The sequence below is a fragment of the Armigeres subalbatus genome, chromosome 3, assembly GCF_024139115.2.
Source record: "Armigeres subalbatus isolate Guangzhou_Male chromosome 3, GZ_Asu_2, whole genome shotgun sequence".
Taxonomy (NCBI): Eukaryota; Metazoa; Arthropoda; class Insecta; order Diptera; family Culicidae; genus Armigeres; species Armigeres subalbatus.
The window spans coordinates 320,031,720-320,045,825 of NC_085141.1; the positions used below are offsets into that span (position 1 = coordinate 320,031,720).

General features: G+C 41.0%; 1 long non-coding RNA gene across 1 annotated transcript in view; it reads right to left on the minus strand.

Moving 5' to 3' along the window:
- LOC134220972 (uncharacterized) overlaps positions 1-14,106 on the minus strand; it is a 357,919-nt gene that overhangs the window by 213,485 nt on the left and 130,328 nt on the right. The window lies entirely within an intron of this gene.

A 14,106-nucleotide genomic window follows, 5' to 3' on the forward strand; every position in this document is an offset into this window, starting at 1 on the left:
TTCCTCGCAACAATACGCATCTAAGATAAACTACATCTCATAACCAAATTCAGAATCGAGAAAATTTCATAGGATTCTTAGAATTTGTCATTCTCCGAACGGTCCGTTGTCTGCGGAATCTCGATCGAAATGGCTCGCGCGCGCCGAAAAGCAGCTTTCTTATATCTAATGAAGTTATTCCATTAGCCCCGCCCCTTCATTAAACGTTGAGTGCACATTATATTTACACCCATATCAGATCACAAAGAGGCGGGGCTTACGAGCTTAATTTATTAAATACAAAAAAGCTGCTTTCCGGCGCGCGCTAGCCATTTTGATCGGGATTCCACAGAAAACAGTTCGACATTCAATGCAGCGGAGCGGACACAGCAGCACTGGTGGGTGGCAATGCTTAAAAAATATTTCGACTTTTGGAGGCTTAGCGAAAAATCATCGAGTGGCGGTCGGACAGTTGCAACGCAAGGTGTCGACAAGCGATTGGATGCAGTTAATTATTGGACAGAAGGCGCATTGGGAAAAGAAAATTGGTTCTTCTCAGGACCAACATTTTATGGAAAGAAAGAGTTAATTGCGAAAATGGACTGTTTCGGTGGCATCGGGTTTGGCGTGGTACCTTGGTTGCTGTTAGTGATTCCATCCATTAAAATTTACTGCATTATCTCCCTCGACGCGCTATCAAATTCGCTATTTACGATTGAGTTTTGTACTTGAAAGAAAGTTTATTTCGGATAGTCAGGTCAACCTTCTTTTGTATAAAATCAATGAAGACACCACCTCTGTGGAAAATATCTACAGCAACCAACCATCGGTGAACGTCGCTCGGACAGACAGATGCCAAGAGATAATGTTTGGTAATATGAAGAAACTTCGTCTTGAGTCAAATTTATGTTGTTACTCTTCACAATAATACGCATCTTAGATAACCAACAGCTCATAACCAAATTCAGAATATTGCGAGAAAATTTCAAAAGATTCTTAGAATTTGTCATTCTCCGAAAGGTCCGTTGTCTGCTGCGGAATCACGATCAAAATGGCTCGCGCGCGTCAAAGGCAGCGTCAAAAGTTTTGATCGGGATTCGGTTCGACATTCGATGCAGCGGATCGGTCACAGCAGCACGAAGGCGGTCGGACAATTTCAACGCAAGGTACTGTCTAGAGATGTCGTAAATTAATCGATTACTTCGATTAATCGATTAATCGTTGTAACAATCGATTAATTTTGAATCGATCATTACCTAACGATTAATCGATTCAATAATCGAGAGAGATCGAGAGTAATCGATTTGTTACTAATCGATTAATCAAGATTTTACGACATCATAAGGATGTCGCAAATTAATTGATTACTTCGATTAATCGATTCATCGTTGTAATAATCGATTAATTTTGAATCGATTATTATCCAACGATCAATCGATTCAATAATCGACAGGAATCGAGAAAAATCGATTAGTTACTAATCGATTAATCGGGATTTTACGACATCTCTAGTACTGTCAAGCGTTTGGATGCAGTTAGTTATTGGAAAGACGCATTGGGAAAAGAAAATTGGTTCTTCTCAGGACCAGTATTTTATGGAAAGAAAGAGTTAATTGCGAAAATGGAATGTTTCGACGGCATCGGGTTTGGCGTGGTAGCTTGGTTGCTGTTAGTGATTCCACCCGCCCGTTCAAATTAATTGCATCATCTCCCTCCGCCGCGCTATCAAATTTGCTAGTTACGATTGAGTTTTGCACTTTAAAGAAAGTTCATATCGGATTGTCGGATCAACCTTCTTTTGTATGCATAAAGACCTTTTTGGAGGACACCATCCTCAAAAATGGCCGAAATAAAGGAGAAATAAGCAGAATCAGTAGTGGCGTGAAACCAAACACAAATATATTTATATGCAACGTTTGGTCTTCGCCCGCGATGTAAGCGTTCGTGCCAAAGTAAAGGCTTGTGATGTCCTCGACTGAAAGCCAGTCGAGTGGCTTCAGCGGCCCATGAGTCATGTTAATTCCACGGTTAGAGACTCAACTGGGAACAACTATTCGACTTCTTGATTCAGTTAGCCTCCGAGCAGTTTGCTCAATGTTAATAAAACGACACAAATTATTAAGGCAAATACTATCAATTTCGAATAGCTACGTAGTCCTACGTCACCTTTGCGTACAACCCGATTGGGCTGCACCTTTGAGTTTTTTCTTCCTTCTTCCCTTTCCCTACATTTTTCTTCTCTCTTATATCTTCTTTCTTTCTCTTCGTTTTTCATCCTTATTCTTTTCCGTTCTTTTTTCTTCTATCTTCCCTCATACTTTTTCCATCTTCTTTTTCTCACTATTTCTTCTTTCTCTTCCTTTTACCTTCCTTCTTCTCTTTCTTCTTCTTCTTCTTTTTTTTTCTTTTTTTGTGTTTTGTATCGGACGTAGTTCAGGGTGTTTAGCTCTGCTTTGTGCGGTTGGATAGTTCGCTATTGGGCTTGTTTTGTATCGGATGCGGAACTTTTGCGAGATCCGGGTGTTTACATTCGTTTTGCGCGGCGTTCGAAAAAATGGCCCTAAAAGGACAGTTTTATTTGTCCTGTGAAGCTGAGAAAGGGCTTGGACCAAGTTAATCTTCGTTCAGTAGGGAACAAAAATGCGACAGAAAGATAAGACCTTGTTCATTTGACAGCCCTGGAACTTTGATGTTTTTTTATGTTCGGAATCAGCTGCTCTGCCTACTAAATTATTGCATAGCATAGCATAGTTACGGTGTACTTCGTACACAGATAGAAAAATCCACTGAAAATTTACGCTGAAAATCATGCACATAAATGGAACGCCATTATTAGCGTAATTTCATACGGAATATAGCCTAAATATATACAATTTTCGACGTGAACCGTCAATATGGCATACAATTTGTAAGCAATTTTGTTAGCAAGAGGAGCATTTCAGCGTAGAATGACGTAAATTTTCGCATGTCAAGTTTTACGCGCTGTTTATTTTTCATTATTTTTTCTGTGTAAATTGGACACTAGTGATACTCATATTTTTTTTTGAAATCCTTATTCAGATTGCTATCAGAAATCAAGGTGGATGTGGTCCTTGATTTCAATCTAGGATAAAATTCACAAAAGCATGAGGATTACTACTCCTGGCCACGCCCATCTTCACAGTAACTTGAGAGGGGAAGGAAGCGTTTATGCAGTACTTACTATATGAGAGGCCCCCGACTCAGCGACACCTTCATAAGTACCACGGAGTTGGATATTGGGGAAGGAGCTGGATATTTGGAAGGATTTGCGTGTAGCTGGCAATGTGACCGTGATAGATCTTACACCGTAACACATCACACAAAGGTGTCTGTTCAGCGTTACGGGGGTCCTGCTCTGCTAACTAAATAATTGGATCAGAAAGATGATGCCAGTTATACCGACTTGCCAATTGGAGGACCACATCGACCGCAGCTTAGGCACTTACCCGTAATTACCATGAAGTGTCGACAATAACGACAATGTCATCCACGGCTATCGAAAATAGGGTGATCGCCAGGAATCGACCTTATACCCTCACCTCATAACCATAAAAAAGCGTTCCAAACGCTACATGCGTACGAAATCCATCAGGTACCCAACTAGCGTCGTCGTATCGCCAGGAAGTTTTTTTGATACCAGGGGGAGTAGCGATGGTCTTGACCAGAGTCATTCATAAATATTAGCTTATTAGTCTTTATTTAAATAGCTATTTATCGTTAGACTAATTCACCACCTTCACATTGTAATGGGAAACAAGTAACAAAATAGAACAATTGACACATTTCTTGGCTTATAAATACACCTAATTAATGTTTTCAATGTCCACCCTCTTTCTTAGTTAGCTCATTTGACTCTTAACTCACTCAAAATTTAACTCGAATCATACACAGCCTCCATACGTCCCACCGTACTTGTTTAACATTTATTCAAAAACTTTTCACCCCCCATTAAATAGTCCGACATCTACACAATAGATCGCTGTGAAGCATTACCTCTCTCGTCGGATGGCAGCCATTGCGACGAAACTGAGTTCGCATGCTGCCAACTTTTTCCCCGGATCCGACACAAACCGATGCTGTCATACTTTTTACCACTAACCGTGTCTTCTTCTACCACCCAGGAGCATTGTCCTCGTCGTCACTCAACAGATGGCACTTTTCCAACCCCCAACCTCATCTTGCCTGACCAGAGCTTATTCCATAAAATTAAACAATGAAACTTACTGTTACTACAATTTGTATAAATAATAATGAAAGGCACTCAGCCCGCAGCGGCAGGGCGGTGGGGGCGTTTTGTCGTCAGGGCTGGTGGGCAAACACCGTTCCCAGGAACCAAAACTAGACTGATGGTTCGCTCGCCCCATTGCATTGTCCCGCTCCCTGGCCAAGTCCAGCGGAATTGAAGAAACGAACCGAAACTAAATTGAAACGACGATGGGAACATACTGACAAAAAAATAAAGCCGTAGTACAGCGCTACGAAAGCCATCACGCAACACAGTTTTAAATGGAAAATGTCATCGGCAGAGAAAAGAACTGTCGGGAAAAGTGCGGAAGGAAATGTACTTTGTCGAATGGAAAACACAGAAAGCAATCCTTAATGTGGGAACGAGCAAAAATTGTATTACGGATTATTTTTTTCTCTCCCGTTAGGATAACCCGTAATCAGAAGTGCACATTTCTCAACGATTATTTCACGCTTCAGTCAGTAGCAGATTTTGAGCGGCACGGGGAGTGGGGATGGCAGCATTGGTCATTTCCCGGTGAAATAACTTAGTTTCCTGCCCAGATTTATTTGCACACCATAATCAAGATCTAGTTACACAAAAACTATCATTCCCGAGTTTAAGATCAGTATTATGGAACTATAAACGTGCTTTACTGCAGTTTAAGGTTGTGCGGTATTTTACAATTATTTCCCGCTTCATTTTGTTGAAAGAGAATTTTGAGCTATTTGGTCCGTTTAGGAGAGAAAATGTGCTAACCATGTGTGTTAAGCTAAAAGCACATTTTAGCAATAAATTATGACTGGAAAACATTTTTCACACAACAGCTCTTTCGTAAGAACAATCGGAAACATAGGAAATTCAGATCTAATTGTATATGAAGTAAGGAAAAATATGGTTCGAAAGGATCATTGTTTTCAACGAACTTAAAAGAAACGGAAGGGAATATACAATGAATGAAGATTTTTTAACGGAGTATTGTAATCATTCCTGGTGTGTTTCCGATTTGTTGCATAAATATGACCAAAAATGCTCCAATCATTTGAAAAACAGTGTTGCATACCCTTACAACAATTGCCTAGGTCGTCGCCCGCTCCGCACTATCCCACTTCGTTATCAATGGCCATAATTCAACAAGCTGTAAAACTGCACAAAACCACACCTTCCAACCTTGGGGGAAAAGTTTTTCCTCAATCCATCCATTGCCGGGGGCCTTGTTTCGAAGGGGGTGCAAAAGTAACTCTTGCTCGAGCCTGGTGGCAACTTCGAACCGAACCGGACAGGATCTAGCAGTGGGTGCATGACGAGTTTAGAAAACCCGAAAACCATATTTTGAAATATCGTTGCTGCGGTTTTCACACCGCCTAGCTCCGGCCCGGGGAAGTGGCTGATGCCATGCCCGTTGCTTAGATCTGCGGTTTTGCCTATGGTGCTTCTACTGCAATGGTCCGCTCGTTAGTTTACCGGAAAGCGAAAGTTACACCCTTCCCAAAAGTGTCCAGCCGAATCCTATTTTAGTACCTATTGTGTAGGTTGCCTCGCGTGCAGCAGCTACCGTAGCTTATTTCGGGAAAATTTCCGATGATAGACTTTACGACTGTTTTCCCCCGACCGTGTCGTTTACAATGTTTCGAGAAGATTGCCAGTTCTTGCACAGCGAACACACACACGGCACAGTGCACGGAGGAGATGGGAAAATAATTGCCAGCACGTGTGGGATCCTTTGCAGTTGGCTGGTCTGGAAGGACTCGGAAACTTCTTCGAGGTTGGTCGGTCTGCGGTTTCTGGTCAAACCCGAGGACAATGACGACGACGACGACGGGTTGAAACATTGTTGTTTACCTAAACAGGAACGCTGCCGTTTGGACCTCACGCGCTTGCAAGCATCGGAGTGAAACTTTCCAGTCAGGATCCATTCATAAACCCTCCGTTCGCCAACTGGTGTACCGAGTATAGGGAAGTTATGATGACCTGCTGCTGCCGCTGTTGACTGGAGCTACCGTCGTGCTGCAGATTACTTCAACGGACGGGAGGTGGTAACAGCGCTGTGGTGGTTTGCTTCATAATGGTTCGGATAAGGAAGCTTTGTTTATGACGGTTGCGTGAAGCTGGTTAACTAGAACGTCATATGACCATTGATTTTTTCGTATAATAGCTTAGTAGAAGAACGTTTTACGTTTAACGAATCATACTTAAGAAATTGATATACCATTGCTAAATTAATAATAGTTGACCCGGTTTAAAGATTGGGCAGTTTCAGCTGCACGAGGATTCAACACCCATGAGATGGCCTTCTCCTAGAGGAAAGTATTTCTACCAATTGCTTCTTATCATGAATACGCATCAAAAACTACTAAAAAGCTTCCCATATTTTCAAAAAATCGCAGTTATTTTAACTGCTAGCTTTCAAAAAACCTTCCAATTTGATCGAAAAAAAAAATCAATTCCCGAGCAGAAGAGAAACGGTTCTTCAAATTAAATTTAAGTGTTCCTTACTGAAAAGTAAAGCATAACATGTATAACGCTTCTCCTAGATATCTTATTTGTTTTAGCTTTAATTTTTTTGCCCTGATTCAGCTGAATCAATGAGTCGGCAACAATGGAATGGTGTAAGTGGCACCAGTTAATCCGGTTCTGGTACTTGATGCCATCGCATGAATTGTTGAATACTCGCGCTGATAGTGTCCTTCGACCAACTCCATTTGGCCATAGGCCACAGGTAACTAAACTATGAAATATTCCACAAAGAGTAACCAACAGCTTTCGCTACACTGAGCGAAATAAAAATAGCACCACCACGTTTGTTCACAAATATTTTCTCAAATTATGAACAGATGATGATAATTTCAATGCAGAATGTAAGCACATTCCGTTTCACAACTTTTTAGAGCATTACATTGATATTATTGCGGACCATTCACATTTAAGTCGAAAAGTTAATGAAAAATGGTGCGAAATAAAAATAGCACCCCTGTGAAAAAAAAATTATAATTTTCACCGATTTATGGACGAGAACAGCTTCCCTGGGAAGCTTACCAGACTGATCAAAGCAACGGTGGATGGTGTGCAAAACTGTGTGAAGATTTCGGGTGAACACTCCAGTTCGTTCGAATCGCGCCGGGGACTAAGACAAGGTGATGGACTTGTGCCTGTTGTTCAACATTGCGCTAGAAGGTGTCATGCGGAGTGCCGGGTGTAACAGCCGGGGTACGATTTTCAACAGATCCAGTCAATTTATTTGCAAAGGTGGCAGAACTGTACACCCGCCAGAAATGTGAAGCAACAAAAGTTGGAGTGGTGGTGAATGCGTCAAAGACAAAGTACATGCTTGTGGGCGGAACTGAGCGCGACAGGGGCCGCCTGGGAAGCAGTGTTACGATAGACGGGGATACCTTCGAGATGGTCGAGGAATTCGTCTACCTCGGATCCTTGCTAACGGCTGACAACAACGTTAGTCGTGAAATACGAAGGCGCATCATCTGCGGAAGTCGGGCCTACTACGGGCTCCAGAAGAAACTGCGGTCGAAAAAGATTCGCCACCGCACCAAATGTGTCATGTACAAGACGTTAATAAGACCGGTTGTCCTCTACGGACATGAAACATGGACAATGCTCGAGGAGGACTTGCAAGCACTCAGGTATTCGAGAGACGGGTGCTTAGGACCATCTTTGGCGGTGTGCAAGAAGACGGTGTGTGGCGGCGAAGAATGAACCATGAGCTCGCCCAACTCTACGGCGAACCCAGTATCCAGAAGGTAGCTAAAGCCGGAAGAGTACGATGGGCAGGACATGTTGCAAGAATGCCGGACAGCAACCCTGCAAAGATGGTGTTCGCTTCCGATCCGGCAGGTACGAGACGGCGTGGAGCGCAGCGAGCGAGATGGGCAGACCAGCTGCAAAACGACTTGGCGAGCGTGGGGCGTATCCGAGGATGAAGAGATGCGGCCTCGAACCGTGTATTGTGGCGTCAAATTGTTGATTCAGTGTTATCTGTTTAGATGTAAACTAAATAAATGAATGAAATGGATTATCACCGATTTTTATTTCGAATTACAATCAACTGTTAACAACTAACATGGGAAGTGAAGTTGAATGCAAAAACTGACGAAATAGAGCTTTTTTTTGATAATTTTCCAGAAATGGTCCGAGTGTAGCATATTCTTTTGAAATAGATTGTAAAAATGAAGTCCTGCAATGATGCATGTTTCGTTTTCAGTGAAATCGATCCTAAAGGCTTCCGATTACATACCGTAGTCTACCGATTTGTTTGGGAAAATTTCAATAATCTCAGAGACAAATGAGGGAGAAGAAGCCAGTTTACGGCAAAATATAAGCGCAGAAATTTCAAGAAAACAGTGAGCTAAAAGAGTAAATCAATGCCATCAAGATATGTGATTTCTGCCTAGCAACGAAAACTTGAAGTGGCTCAGAAGGCACGGCAAGCTCTATTTTATAAGGTGACAAAAACATAATAGCTTCAATTTTGATGAGATGTACATTACCTGCACAAGTAAGTGGATGAATGTAGTTCCTTCGGTGGAAAAGTTCAATCTCGATGGTTGGTAATACTATTTTTGCGATTTTCACCTAAGACTGGTTGTCAAAATGAGTCGAAACTTTAGTGATAAAGTAATGGTGATTATGAGGGAGTTTTAATTTCGAGTAGCTTTTTTTACCGCTGAGAGAATCGGCGAGAATTAAGTCGGAGGATTGCTTCGAAATGCTAGAGATAAGCGTAATCAATAACGGCGAGTCATTCATGGGCCCATAACTAACTTTCCAGCTTGATATTGCAGCGCCTCACAACTCTGAGTTGACTAAAACAAGATTTTTGGGGAATAATGTAGAGGGTTTTGAGAGATTAGTCTGTTCTCCAGGCCCTTATTCCTTAGAGAACCTTTGTGTTGAAATTGCTCGTTACTGTTATACAAGAGGTAAACGATTCGTAAACATAAATATAAAAAACGCTTTCGTGATCGATGGGAGCAATTCAAGCTGAACTCTATTGGAAAAATAATTCTGTCCATCAAACAACTATTTTATATTTTTATTTCGCACAATTTTTCATTAATTTTTCAGCTTTAATGTAAATGGTGCACCTTGATATCAATGTAATGTACTGAAAAGATGCGGATCAGCATTTACTACATTCTGAACTGAAAATACCATCATCTATTCATAACTTAAGAAAAGATTAAAAAGAAACATGGTGGTGCTATTTTTATTGCGTCGTTTGGCCGAAACCCATTCCGCCGAAAGCCGTTTTGCCGAATGCCACTAGGCTGAACAAAACATTAGGCCGAAACCTATCTGGCCGAAAGTAATTTGGCCGAAAGGGTCATTTGGTCAAAAGGGTCATTCGGCCGAAAGGGTCATTAGGCCGAAAGGGTCATTTGGCCGAAAGGGTCCTTTGGCCGAAAGGGTCGATTGACCGAAAGGGTCATTAGACCGAAAGGGTTCTTCTTCTTCTTCATTGGCATTACATCCCCCACTGGGACATTGCCGCCTCGCAGCTTAGTGTTCAATTAGCACTTCCACAGTTATTAACTGCGAGGTTTCTAAGCCAAGTAACCATTTCTGCATTTGTATATCATGAGGCTAACACGATGATAGACCGAAAGGGTCATTTTCCCGAATAGGTCATTTGAAAAGTGAGAAATTGGGAATAAGAAGTGAGACATCTCACTTCTCACTCTTCGAAGTGGGAAGTGAGACGTTTCACTACTCACTTTTTACAGCGAGAAGTGAGAAATGAGGAGTGAGAAGTGAGACATCTCACTTCTCACTCCTCAGTTCTCAGTTCTCACTGTCAAAAGTGAAAAGTGTAAAGTGAGTAGTGATACGTCTCTCTACTCACCTCACGCTCCTCTTTTTTTACAGTGAGTAGTGAGAAGTGAGACGTCTCACTTCTTACTCCTTATTTCTCTCTTCTCGCTGTAAAAAATGAGAAGCGCGAAGTGAGTAGTGAGACGTCTTACAGCTCACTTCGCGCTTTTCATGTTTTACAGCAAGAAGTGATGAATGAGGAGGCGTCACTCTTCTTACTCCTAATTCCTCACTTTTCAAATGACTTATTCGACCTAATGTCCTATTTGGCCAAATAACCCTTTCGGCCTAATGACCCTTTCGGACAAATGATCATTTCGGCCAAATGACCCTTTCGGACAAATGATCATTTCGGCCAAATGACCCTTTCGGCCAAACGACCCTTTCGGCCAAATGACCCTTTCGGCTAGATTACTCTTTCGGCCAAATGACCCTTCCGGCCGAATGACACTTTCAGCCAAACGATCATTTCTGCCAAACGACCCTTTCGACCAAATGACCCTTTCGGTCTAATTACATTTTCGGCCAAACAACCCTTTCGGCCAAATGACCCTTTCTTCCAAATGACCCTTTCGGCCAAATGACCCTTTCGTCCAAACAACGTTCGGCCTAGTGGCATTCGGCCAAATGGTTTTCGGCCGAATGGGCTTCGACTAAACGACACTTCCCCATTTTTATTTCGCTCAGTGTCGCATAGCATAGCATGAACTCTTTCACAAATCGTAGATGGAATTGCAGAGATAAACATAGCCACTGTCGATTCCGCTAAAATCTACCCGATTTTCTTCACACACCTGGCCACGTCCTGACAAGTGATTTTATTTTATACCTATCATTTACTTAAAAAAGCGCTCTGAACCGAATCAGCTTCCACAAACGAAGGAGATATTAAAATGACTGACATAAATAATAAATGGATATCCACATACATAATCATGCATTTCTGACTGTCTGACCCTTGACTTGGAAACTACCGAACCAATCGGCGTGAACATTTGTAGCTCAGGTTTTGGGGACGGAGGAAGCTTCTTATGATGGTTTAGAATACCTCTCCCCCCTGGTAAAGCCTTATACTGCCCATGATTTCATAGTTGACGTATCAACCATTCAGAATTTCAGCGAATATGACTGACTATGCGTTTACAAGGGAAATTCCGCTTTTTTAAATCTTTCGTTTATTTTGGAGGCTCAATTGCCGTGAAGCGTTACGGAGCCGAAATCAAGTTTAACAATTCATTTCTTAAATCTTATACATAATGTTAGTTTTGGGGAACCGGAAATTCCGCTGTAAAATCGATACGATGCATGATTCAAATCTAATTTAAGTGTCTACGGGTAAAAAGCGTTAAATTTGTGACGTTTATCCGTGAAGCATCTCAATTACTCCGGAAAGTGCAATGTTTGATACGTCAACTATAAAATCATGGGCAGTATAGATCGCTATTGAATTTGATCACGATTTTCCATTGCGTTTAAAAGTTATGAAGAAAATGGTGTACTGAACAAAAACAGGTTGGTGTCTTGGCCAAAAGCGAGAAAAGCAGAATCACTACTAGGTGAATTAAATTGGTTGTTTCTATAACCATTGAAGGTCAAAACAAATCTGCAAATGAAGCCTGTAACGTAAAAAAAACATTGTCCCGTTACGCTGGGATATGGATACTCTGAAGTAGTGCGTAACGGTGTAAATCCGGTCATATCGCCAGGCTCGGTACAACACTGAAGCTGACAATATGACGTCCCTAACCCCGAATTCCAAGGTGTCAGGCGACCCGTGCTGAGGGGATGAATGGCCTGGGGGGTGAAACAATTAGCCAGGTAGTTAACGGAGCCTGTAATGCTGGGTAGACACTCTTCGTGTTGCATTACGGAGTAAGATCTACCACACTGTGTTCTAGTTCTTACTATTCTTGTTAATACTTATGAGTGATGGTCGGAAGAGTATGGAATTACTATAATTTGCTTTTAGATGACCCATTTTTTGCACCTTTTGGATGGAGTCAATGGAGTAAATTGTAAAATTGTAATTCAATCTTAGGCTGGTTTTCGAAGCCGACAACATGAATCTACAAGCTCCAGAGCGGTGATTAATTAGGAAAGAAGCGGATACGAATTTGGTGGATCTGCTGAACCCTCTGACTGATTAGAGCCCTGTGTAAAGGTGAGATTCGGAAATGCCAAACGCAATGAAATCAGATCTCTATACAAAAACGAGTTCGGAACTCATGAGAAGAAGCAAAAATATGTTTGAACTTCAGTACCGACTAAACAAATGACACGGGTATACTACAAAAGTTCAATGAAATGGACGCAGTGGTTCATCCCGAACAAAAAAAACATGTGCTTCTTCGACCAGCCATCTTTGATCGATCAAACATTTCTGACTTTAAGAAAAAAGGTTCATTTGAATATCTTTTGATATATTGATTAACACACCGATAAACACCGGCACCGGTAGCAGCAAACTAATAATTAGGGTGGTTAAAAAATAGATTTACCATGATTCAGTCGATTGTCTTCCGAATGTTTGAACTGATCGGCCTTTTCTGGTTTGTATGGAAAAGATGATTTTTTCATTGTGATTGTTGCATTTCCCCATGGGGTGCTGGCAAGAGGAGAGTCCATATGACTCGGAGAAAAATCACTTCACTAAACAGGATGACATACTTGATTGTTCGTTCTAGTTGTTGCAATTCGTGTAGTTCGTTCGTGTAGTTGCAAGGAGTAGCAATGTAATGTTGCATGTTGAGTAGTTACGCAAAAGCTACAGCATAGGTTGGAACCGATTACTGATCGTTAGAACGATTGATTAAGTTGTGGTTTTCGTTGAGTAAAGGCTTTGAAGGACTCTACGACACTACCCATAATTCCATTACCTCGAAGGCCACTATCTCGAACGCCACAACCCCGAGTCACTACCCCGAATACCATCACCCCTAATGGGACACTACTCCGAAGGAGCCAGTACCCCGAATTAGTCATTATTTCACGTTTATACTTCATTTCAATTGAAAAAATGTTACTCAATAGAAAAATTTTCATGATTCATATAAATGAACAATAATTTAGGCTGACCAGATCCTTTTAGTGGAAAAACGGGCCAAACGCACTTGCAAAAACGGGACATGTAAAAAAGCTTGTGACAAAATTAAAAAGCTGTATAAATTTCAAAATTGATGGGCATAGTTTTAATTTTCCGTGTAAGAATTTTAGAGAAAAGTTTTAGAGTGAATTTTTCACAATCATAACCTTCTATCTAGTATCTTAACTAACCTTCTAAGCATTAAGTCAGTTGTGGAAAAATACTGAACAACAAATATTTCACTCTTCAAAGGGTCGCGGACAAAAACACGAAGGAACAAAAAATTACGTATTTTTCAATATTAAAAAAAAGTAGAACTTTGAAAATTTATTTTAATCTACTTATAAACATGCATTAAGGTCTAAAGATATTTTTACTGACCAATATGAAAAACTTTTCCAATTTTGATCCCTAAATCCCGCCCCTTCAAAAATGCATGGGAACCAAATCCCGTGACACGTTTTCCGAACTGTAAACCAGCCTTTAAAGCTGGAATGGACATTAGACATTTGTCGAAAGACAAATGCGAAAAGAGTAATAGGGTGGAATTATTGATTTCCCGTGCCAAAACTCTCTTCCATTAATATAAGTGTGGGAAAATCTGTGGAACCAGAACCTCAACAGGGCAAGAACATTATTAAGAAGTAATTTTAATTATTTCCATGAATATGGTCGGCGCATGTGATTAAGTATCAAATTTAATCAATTCACAGTCTTTTTTGATCGAAATTGATTTAAATGTTGCTAAAAGTAGCATCACATCTCGGAAATCTTGTCCATTAATTTTGTTCTCATATGCTTCCAAAAAGCCCCACACAAATGGAAGCTCCTGACCTGTAAACTAGTCTTAAAGTACGTGAAGACTGAAATCCGACCAAATTTCCACTCTGTTTGAAACCGCCTTAAACTCGATTTGATTTTGTTCAGCTGATTTATTGATTATTATTATTTTTTAATATCGTCGTTTTTTTTT